The sequence below is a fragment of the Procambarus clarkii genome, chromosome 31, assembly GCF_040958095.1.
Source record: "Procambarus clarkii isolate CNS0578487 chromosome 31, FALCON_Pclarkii_2.0, whole genome shotgun sequence".
In the NCBI taxonomy this organism is placed as follows: Eukaryota; Metazoa; Arthropoda; class Malacostraca; order Decapoda; family Cambaridae; genus Procambarus; species Procambarus clarkii.
In genome coordinates this window covers 33,549,003-33,556,875 of record NC_091180.1, presented here as the reverse complement: position 1 = coordinate 33,556,875, position 7,873 = coordinate 33,549,003, and the positions used below count along the sequence as shown (strand labels likewise).

Genomic DNA, 7,873 nt, shown 5'->3' with positions numbered 1-7,873 from the left:
TAGAGACCAGGCGGAGGGGTATCTGTCGAGACCAGGCGAGGGTATCTGTCGAGACCAGGCGAGGGTATCTGTAGATATTTTGCCCCGTCGGTATTTAGAAGTTCAACGCACGACTGGCGGACAGATTCTAAAGGAAGATTTTCAGCAACGTATACAAGTTTTTTTTCGAAGCTCTACCTTCCAGTTTAAGCGCAATTGGCCTCGTTAATTAATAACTGAGGATTTTATCTTCACATAAAGTGATATTCAAGCAAATACATTTTGAAGTATTCATTTGAACACACTGTCCACGGAGCAGTCAGAGATTTTACTGCTCATCTCAAACCAGCCTTCGTTCTGCTTCATAAATGTATGAGAGCGGAGATTTTTCATGAAAATTTTGGCTTAAGTATTACTTTTTTGGTTACATAATAAATGTGTGTGTGTTGCTGAAACACATATGTTTAAACTCGCACATAATAAATATGGCCAGGCTGTTAACTGTGTCAGTAGGTGGAATAAGCAAATCAGGAGGAAATGCTATTTTATTTCTCAACTAACTATATTATGTACCACTTGTATGTGCAGCCAGAACAGTGATTGTGTAGTCTATATTAGTGCCTGTGACCTTGGCTCCACCACCCCCTCTCACAAGCCTCTATTAAAAGGCTTTTTACTTCACATTATAGCGGGTTAGATGAGTAGCGGGAGGCCCTGGTGGGGGGTGATGGTGGTCCGCTGGGAGAGGGGGTTGGTTGGGGTTTGCTGGTCCCCGGTGGGGCGAGGGATGGCAGGCACCCCTGGTGGGTAGGGGTTAGGTAAGCTGGATCACCCTCCCTCTCCAACACAGTCTGTTACACTTGGGCCAGCAGTTATAATTTCTGTGGTAGTTATTTTGCCACCCTCCTCCCCGTTGCCTGCGAGTAGCGCCGACGTGGCCAAGACTGTACCTTGGTTATTTACATTGGCTAGACCCCCCACCCACACTCACACTACCGAGCACAAGTGACGAGAATGGGGTCAAGCTGGAGGACACCCTCAAGGACACCGCACTTTGAGATGACTCCCAGACAGAGAAGGGAATAGGAGTTTGAGTGGACGCGTCCTCAAGCCTAACACAGAGAAACGCACCATGATACTATACAGAGGCGTATGCTAGGCTACCGAACAGTAAATTAAATAACTTTGACCAATCACAATGAAATCACATTATGTACCTTTTGAGGTTGTACGTCTGATTAATATATTATCTTAGACAAAGAAGTGGTGAAGTATACTACAGGCCCTCGGTGTAGACCCAATCACAAGACTAGTACCGGAACTGAGATGGAATAGAAAGATTGAGGGAACTGGATCTCATAACACTGGAGAAAGGAGACGTTAGATGGGATATGATCACAACATAGAAGTTTCTTAGAGAAATCGACCGGGTAGAATGAGTTAGAGAACGGGGTAGCTGTGCTTAGCCTGAGCTAGTATTACAAGACGGTATGGAAACGTGAGGTTTGCGAGATACTAGAGGCAAGGAGCGGAGGGTAGACCCCTTTATATACACCTGTGTCAGTACACACACACACACTTTGGTCTCGGGACCAAAGAGCCAGAGCTCAACCCCCGTAAGCACAATTAGGTGAATACACACACACATATATATATATATATATATATATATATATATATATATATATATATATATATATATATACACACATATAGAGATAGTGTCAGAGATGTTAGACAGTTTTCTTTTGGCGTAAAGGTAGTAAGTGGAATGACCGAAAGGAGCAGGTTGTAGAGGTAAACTCAACCCACAACCTTAAAAGCGGGTATGATAGGGAAAAACGGTCAAGAGTCATTGCGTTAAACTACCATCCAGGCACACGCTACACCCCAACCATCCAGGCACACGCTACACCCCAACCATCCAGCCACACTACACCCCAACCATCCAGCCACACTACACCCCAACCATCCAGCCACACTACACCCCAACCATCCAGCCACACTACACCCCAACCATCCAGCCACACTACACCCCAACCATCCAGCCACACTACACCCCAACCATCCAGCCACACTACACCCCAACCATCCAGCCACACTACACCCCAACCATCCAGCCACACTACACCCCAACCATCCAGCCACATTACACCTCGGCCATCCAGCCGCACGCTACACCCAAAGTCACACACACTACACCTTCCTAACCTTCATCCACACTAGTGCCTCTTGAGGGACTGTGCCAAACACCCTTACAAATACAAATACAAATATTTATTCAGGTAAAGTACATACATACAAGGTGAAATACAAATGTTGATGGATTTATAGATAGAGCTAGTACATACAATGCCTAAAGCCACTATTACGTAAAGCGTTTCGGGCAGGAAAAACACTAAGACTAAAACTTAATACTAATTGAGATTAAAGTATAAATTGTGTTGAGAAAAATAAGAAAAAAATGAAAAAAAGGCGGGGGAAACATGGCAGAAAAAAGCAAAAATACAATTTGGTCAACAAACAGCATTGTTTAAAATCGTAGACATGGGTTGACATTTAGAGGTGAGATAGATTACATTGAGTTAATTAGGTGGCAATTAGTTTTTATCTTAAACTGGTTGGGAGAGGTACAGTCTTTAATATAATTAGGAAGGTCATTCCACATTCGAGGTCTCTTGATTTGTAAAGCATTTCTAGTTTGACTAAGTCGTACTCTTGGAATATCAAATAGGTATTTGTTTCTGGTGTGGTGCTCATGGGTTCTGTTACAACCTTCTAGGAAGCTTTTAAGGTCAGGATTGACATTACAGTTCAGCGTTTTATATATATAAAATACACATGAGAGGATGTCCAGTGACTTAATATTTAACATATTCAGAGATTTGAGTAAGGGTACCGAGTGATGTCTGGGGCCAGAGTTAGATATTGTCCTAATAGCAGCTTTGTGTTGAGTAATTAGAGAACGTAAATGATTTTGGGTAGTAGAACCCCAAGCACAAATACCATAGTTGAGGTATGGATAGATGAGGGAGTAATAGAGAGTAACCAGGGCAGGGCGGGGTACATAATATCTGATCTTAGAAAGAATGCCAACAGTTTTTGAAACTTTTTTTGATATATTTAGAATGCGTCCTTGGAAATTCAGCTTGCTGCTCAATGAGAACGCCAAGGAATTTGCCATCTACTTTGTTACAAATTTGGGTATTGTTAATCCTGAGATTTATTTGATTTGAGGATTTATTGCCAAACAAAATATAGAAAGTTTTGTCAATGTTGAGGGTGAGTTTGTTGGCAGTTAGCCATTGATGGACTTTATTTAGCTCAGTATTCACTGTTCCTTCACTAACCTCAGCTTCTCACTACCCGTCCCCATGCCCTGAGAACTGTACATTTCCAGCGCATGTATTTACATGCTGTAGTTTTAAGTGTACATATATAGATGCACTTAATGCGAGGAAGGGGGGGGGGGACCTAAACTCCTGGAAGCCCTATCGAGGTCCAGGCGTGACTAGGCTGCCGATTTTTGAACATTGTGTAAGTTATTTGTGTTCTCTGCGTCGAGACATTCTTTGGTGCACGTCAGATCTGTAGACGAGACTCGTCCTGAGACTCGGAAGGATGTTTAGTCTAGTTGAGAAGAGGCTCATGTCTTTGCAAATAACTATATATGTTTAGCTTAAAGCATTACTGTCGATGTTTATGTCTATACCAGTTTCTATGTCAACTTTTGCGTATAAAACCATTAATTTAAAGTAGCGTATTTACATCATTCTGGCGATGTTATCGACAGGTGGTGGTTCCGACGACGACGACATAAGCAACGACCCACTAGCGCCCACACCAGCAAGATGGTTGTCACATCCCGCATGCTCGCAGCCCACACCAATGGCTACCCAGTCGACGCCAAGGCCCGCTTTTGGTCAAACTACTACCGGTCGTTGAGAGGTCAGTGTGCGAGTAGGGAAAGCTGTTCAAGGGGAGAGTGACAGACAGACAGAGCAGTAAACTTGGAGTTAAGAGAAAGGGCCATTGAGGGTGAAAGTGGGAATGGAGTGATGTGTTCTGAAGTTGGGGAAAGTTTTGAAAGATGAATTAGGGAGGTTTTTGAAGCTGAAAGAGAGAGAGAGAGAGAGAGAGAGAGAGAGAGAGAGAGAGAGAGAGAGAGAGAGAGAGAGAGAGAGAGAGAGAGATTTTCATTGCTGGTGTAGAAGGATATTTGATGTCTTTGAGAGCAAGAGAGGTGATCATAGTTGGAGAGCAGGGAGATATATAGGTGCTTCAAGGTTCGTCACAGATAAATAAAAAGACACTGGGAACTGGGACAGAGAGAAATATATAGAGAATGCTATATATGGTGTAGTGGTCAGCCCTACTACCTGTAGATCTGAGATATTAGATTCCTACCAACCTGTAGGGCGGATCTAATGCTACCCTGTGGTGTAGTGGTTAAGACTCCTCGCAAGCTACAAGTTCTGGATTTAGAATTCTGGGCAGGGAGTGGGGATGATTGGTAACATTCCTTAATTATATAAAACGATTAGCTCCTCATTTTCTGTGAAAACATCGCGCCGAATAATTTAACCAATTCTTTTACCAGGCCCATTTCTTAAATTCAAAAACAAACAAAAATAATTCGAAACTAGAGTAGAGAGAAAGATTTTCGAACCTGAGGCAGAGAGAGAGAGAGAGAGAGCTAGAGAATGAGAGCAGTGGTAAGGCAGAGTATTAAATGATGGTTTTAAGACCATAGTGTCTCTCCCCGATCTGGCTGTTTTCATACTTACAGGTCCGCTTCTCATCATTGCCTCATCACCCAACATAATCATCGTGGATCATCCGACGCCGATCCATCACCTGGGTCGGAAACGCGCGCTCCGACATCTCCAACGCAGACATCACCAAGGAGGAGCCTAGGCCACGCGCCTCAGAAATGATCCCCAAGCCCACCTTCCCCTCCAGCACGGCTCCATACACCGGGCCAGCAGTGTACCCGAAGAGCACCTACCCCCTCATCCTCAACACGATATCCCCGACCGTCCGTCCTTCCTACTACCTGTAGGGCGGACCAACAGCGTGTTGTGGAGGGGTGTGGATACGGGAGAGCTCGGTCTTCCCAAATCGGTGAGTGATATTGTTGTTTGGATGAGGCTGTCAGTGTGTGTGAGTGCGCTCGCCTTGTTGTGACAACACTCGAGTGTTCTATCTCTTGTGTCTTTCCAGGTTGCTGTTGCAGGATAATTGTTGCTTTAGTTTTGTTCATTGTTCTATTACTGTATCGTATAAACAAATCCACAAGGGCCGTGACGAGGATTTAGCCCATGTAGATTTGTTCATTTGATGCATTACGCAATTGTGATTTCTGTGTGTATCGTATGAGTGCTCATACTGCTGTAAAGTGTCCTCCACTACTACATCTAGCTCGTTCCACTTTCTTACTTCCTCCTGTGCCACCTGTTCCTGTACTTCTCGTCCGTCCTCGGTATCTGGCATGTTGTGATCATACCTCGCTTGGCCCTACTAGCTCGTTTTATAATAAGGATCTCTCTCATATTTGTTTTATAGCTTAGTTCCTTTATTTCTGGCACCTATATTGTAGTAAATTTCTGGACTTTATCATTCTTTTGGAGCTGAACAAGATTTCCATTCTGGTATATCATAGCCTAGGACTGGTATGACAGAATATGTATGGCTTTCTGAACTTTAAATAATTCCCTATGTAGGCTTTTAAAAGTTCCGTATGTTTCTCAGTTTATTGTAATGCTGGTGTGATTTCCATTTCCAAATTCTCCATCGTTAGTAGTTCAAGTACATGTCCATCTTTCTTGCAGTAATGACCCTGTGGTCTCTCCTCTCTCAAGTCTCGTAATTTTACCTTAATTGGAAATAAACTCTAGTGGCGACTTCTTTGTCTAACCTTCCAGTTTGTTAACCCGTCCTAGGCCTAAAACGTAATTCTGAGTCTAATATCCGCCATCTTAGGTCTAATATCCGCCATCTTAGATCTAATATACGCCATTTTAGGTCTAATATGCGCCATCTTAGGTCTAATATGCGCCATCTTAGGTCTTTAAACCTGATTCACCTGCGGGTTAATAACACTAGTGGCCTCAACGAGGACAGAAAGCTGGCGGCTTGTCGATGGCCCCCCTCCCATTTGCCAGGTAGATTTTGAAACCTAACACCGTTTTAGCATTTACGGCTTCGGCAGGTAGGCGGTTCCACGGGTTTATAGCCCTGTAGGTGTTGTTCCATATTTATATATTTCCTATTCTCATACTAAGCGTTTACACTGTACGCTTAGTATGTACGCTTAGATTAAATACCTACTAGTTCGCCCCCCCCCCCCATACGGTGAGTATTTTTTGTTTGTATAGCTAAATTTTTAGCTAGGCTATTAGATGTTACTGATGAGTGGTTCTCTTTTTCCAGACTGCCCAACGCCGCCCGCCTGAGAGCCTCGCGCCTCCTGTTGAACGTTCATGAACTGTTCATATAGAGTATTTGAAGATAACTGTAATATCATTTTCCCTCTGTGAATGGAACTTAACTGCTTATCTGTAACTTAAGGAGCTGCTTGCAATGGGGGAAATACCTTATGTGACATCTCACATGATAGAAAGGCTGATTTTATTTTAGCCGTTTCCTTGTCTCCCTATCTATAGGATCTTTACTCAACAACTTCCTCTGAATGTGAGTTATTACTTTCATTCCATTAGTTAACCACCAATAATATGTATATATATATATATACATAGCCTAATGTGCATGTGTAAGAAAACTTCTTTAATAACAGCACAATGACGACTTGGGACTCAATGATCTCTCTCCACGGTGCTTCCGTCCAACCACTGGCCTGTATTGACGTGGTTTTACCAGCGATATATTGTTAATTAACATTGAAGCATGTGTGGTGTACATCCCCTCCTGCCAAAGCTGCCGCCGTCGTCTCCAGGGGCCCCATTCTTCGGCCAAGTTCAAGTATGTTTATCGAGATAAGAAAGAAATACATCTCAAAGGGATAGAGTAGCTTAGGCTATTTCTACCCCCTTCGGCCGCCTCGCCACCAGGAAGGTCTCGTAGGGATGATCCTCTTCAACGTTAAGGTTCAAAATCATCATCGTCATCCACACCGCATCGTCATCATCATTGCTGCCATCACCCGCCCTCGAACACATTTTGATTGTTGTCGCCAGAGTCGACCAGTTACGCAAAGACGATAGGCTCACCCTTGTGTTTTGGGTTTTCCTGCTTCCGAGATCTGTCTCTGTGATATATATAACCTGTGTGTCCTTTTTTTTAAAGGGGGGAAGTATTTTTCACTCGCACTGACCGTATATAGTTGGCGCGGAAGTGAGCTATTGATCATGTGAATGGCAAAGAAGCCACATTATGTATTTTATTTTGTCATCATCTTGTGTCTGACAATTTTTTTTTTATTCTTGGCAATTAAATTTACTCGCCTGTATTCATCATACGTCATACTCACGAGATTATCTCAACGTCATCCAAATGTATATTGGCAAAATTATACGAGATAAATTAATTGCGTTTTAATACGATCCTTTTCTGAAGCTATTCCCGCTCAAATGTGAAGAGCAGCAGAGAAGAGAGAGAATAATGGAAAATATAGAGAAAGAAACCTAATAAACCAAAAGCAAGAACTACACTACTGTCTCGAGCCTACGAGTATTTATGTATAGTTTTTTTTTTTTAAGTTTAATTCATTTATTATGCACCCCATACCCATCTTGTGGGCGGTAGTGGAGAGGATTAGAAGCACATAATGGGCTCAGGGACTGAACCCCATAATTCATTTAGTTAAGCAAGTTACAATCTTGATTATAGGTTACTAAGGCTAACGACATGCTCGTATTTACAATCCTCATTATTT

At 42.9% G+C, this 7,873-nt stretch overlaps 1 long non-coding RNA gene across 1 annotated transcript; it reads left to right on the top strand.

The window, feature by feature from the left end:
• The first annotated feature begins 5,040 nt into the window (after positions 1-5,040).
• On the top strand, positions 5,041-7,525 carry LOC138370352 (uncharacterized). The gene is made up of 2 exons (XR_011230118.1): positions 5,041-5,103; positions 6,412-7,525. It is a non-coding gene; the product is annotated as an uncharacterized lncRNA (long non-coding RNA).
• The last annotated feature ends 348 nt before the right edge of the window (positions 7,526-7,873 follow it).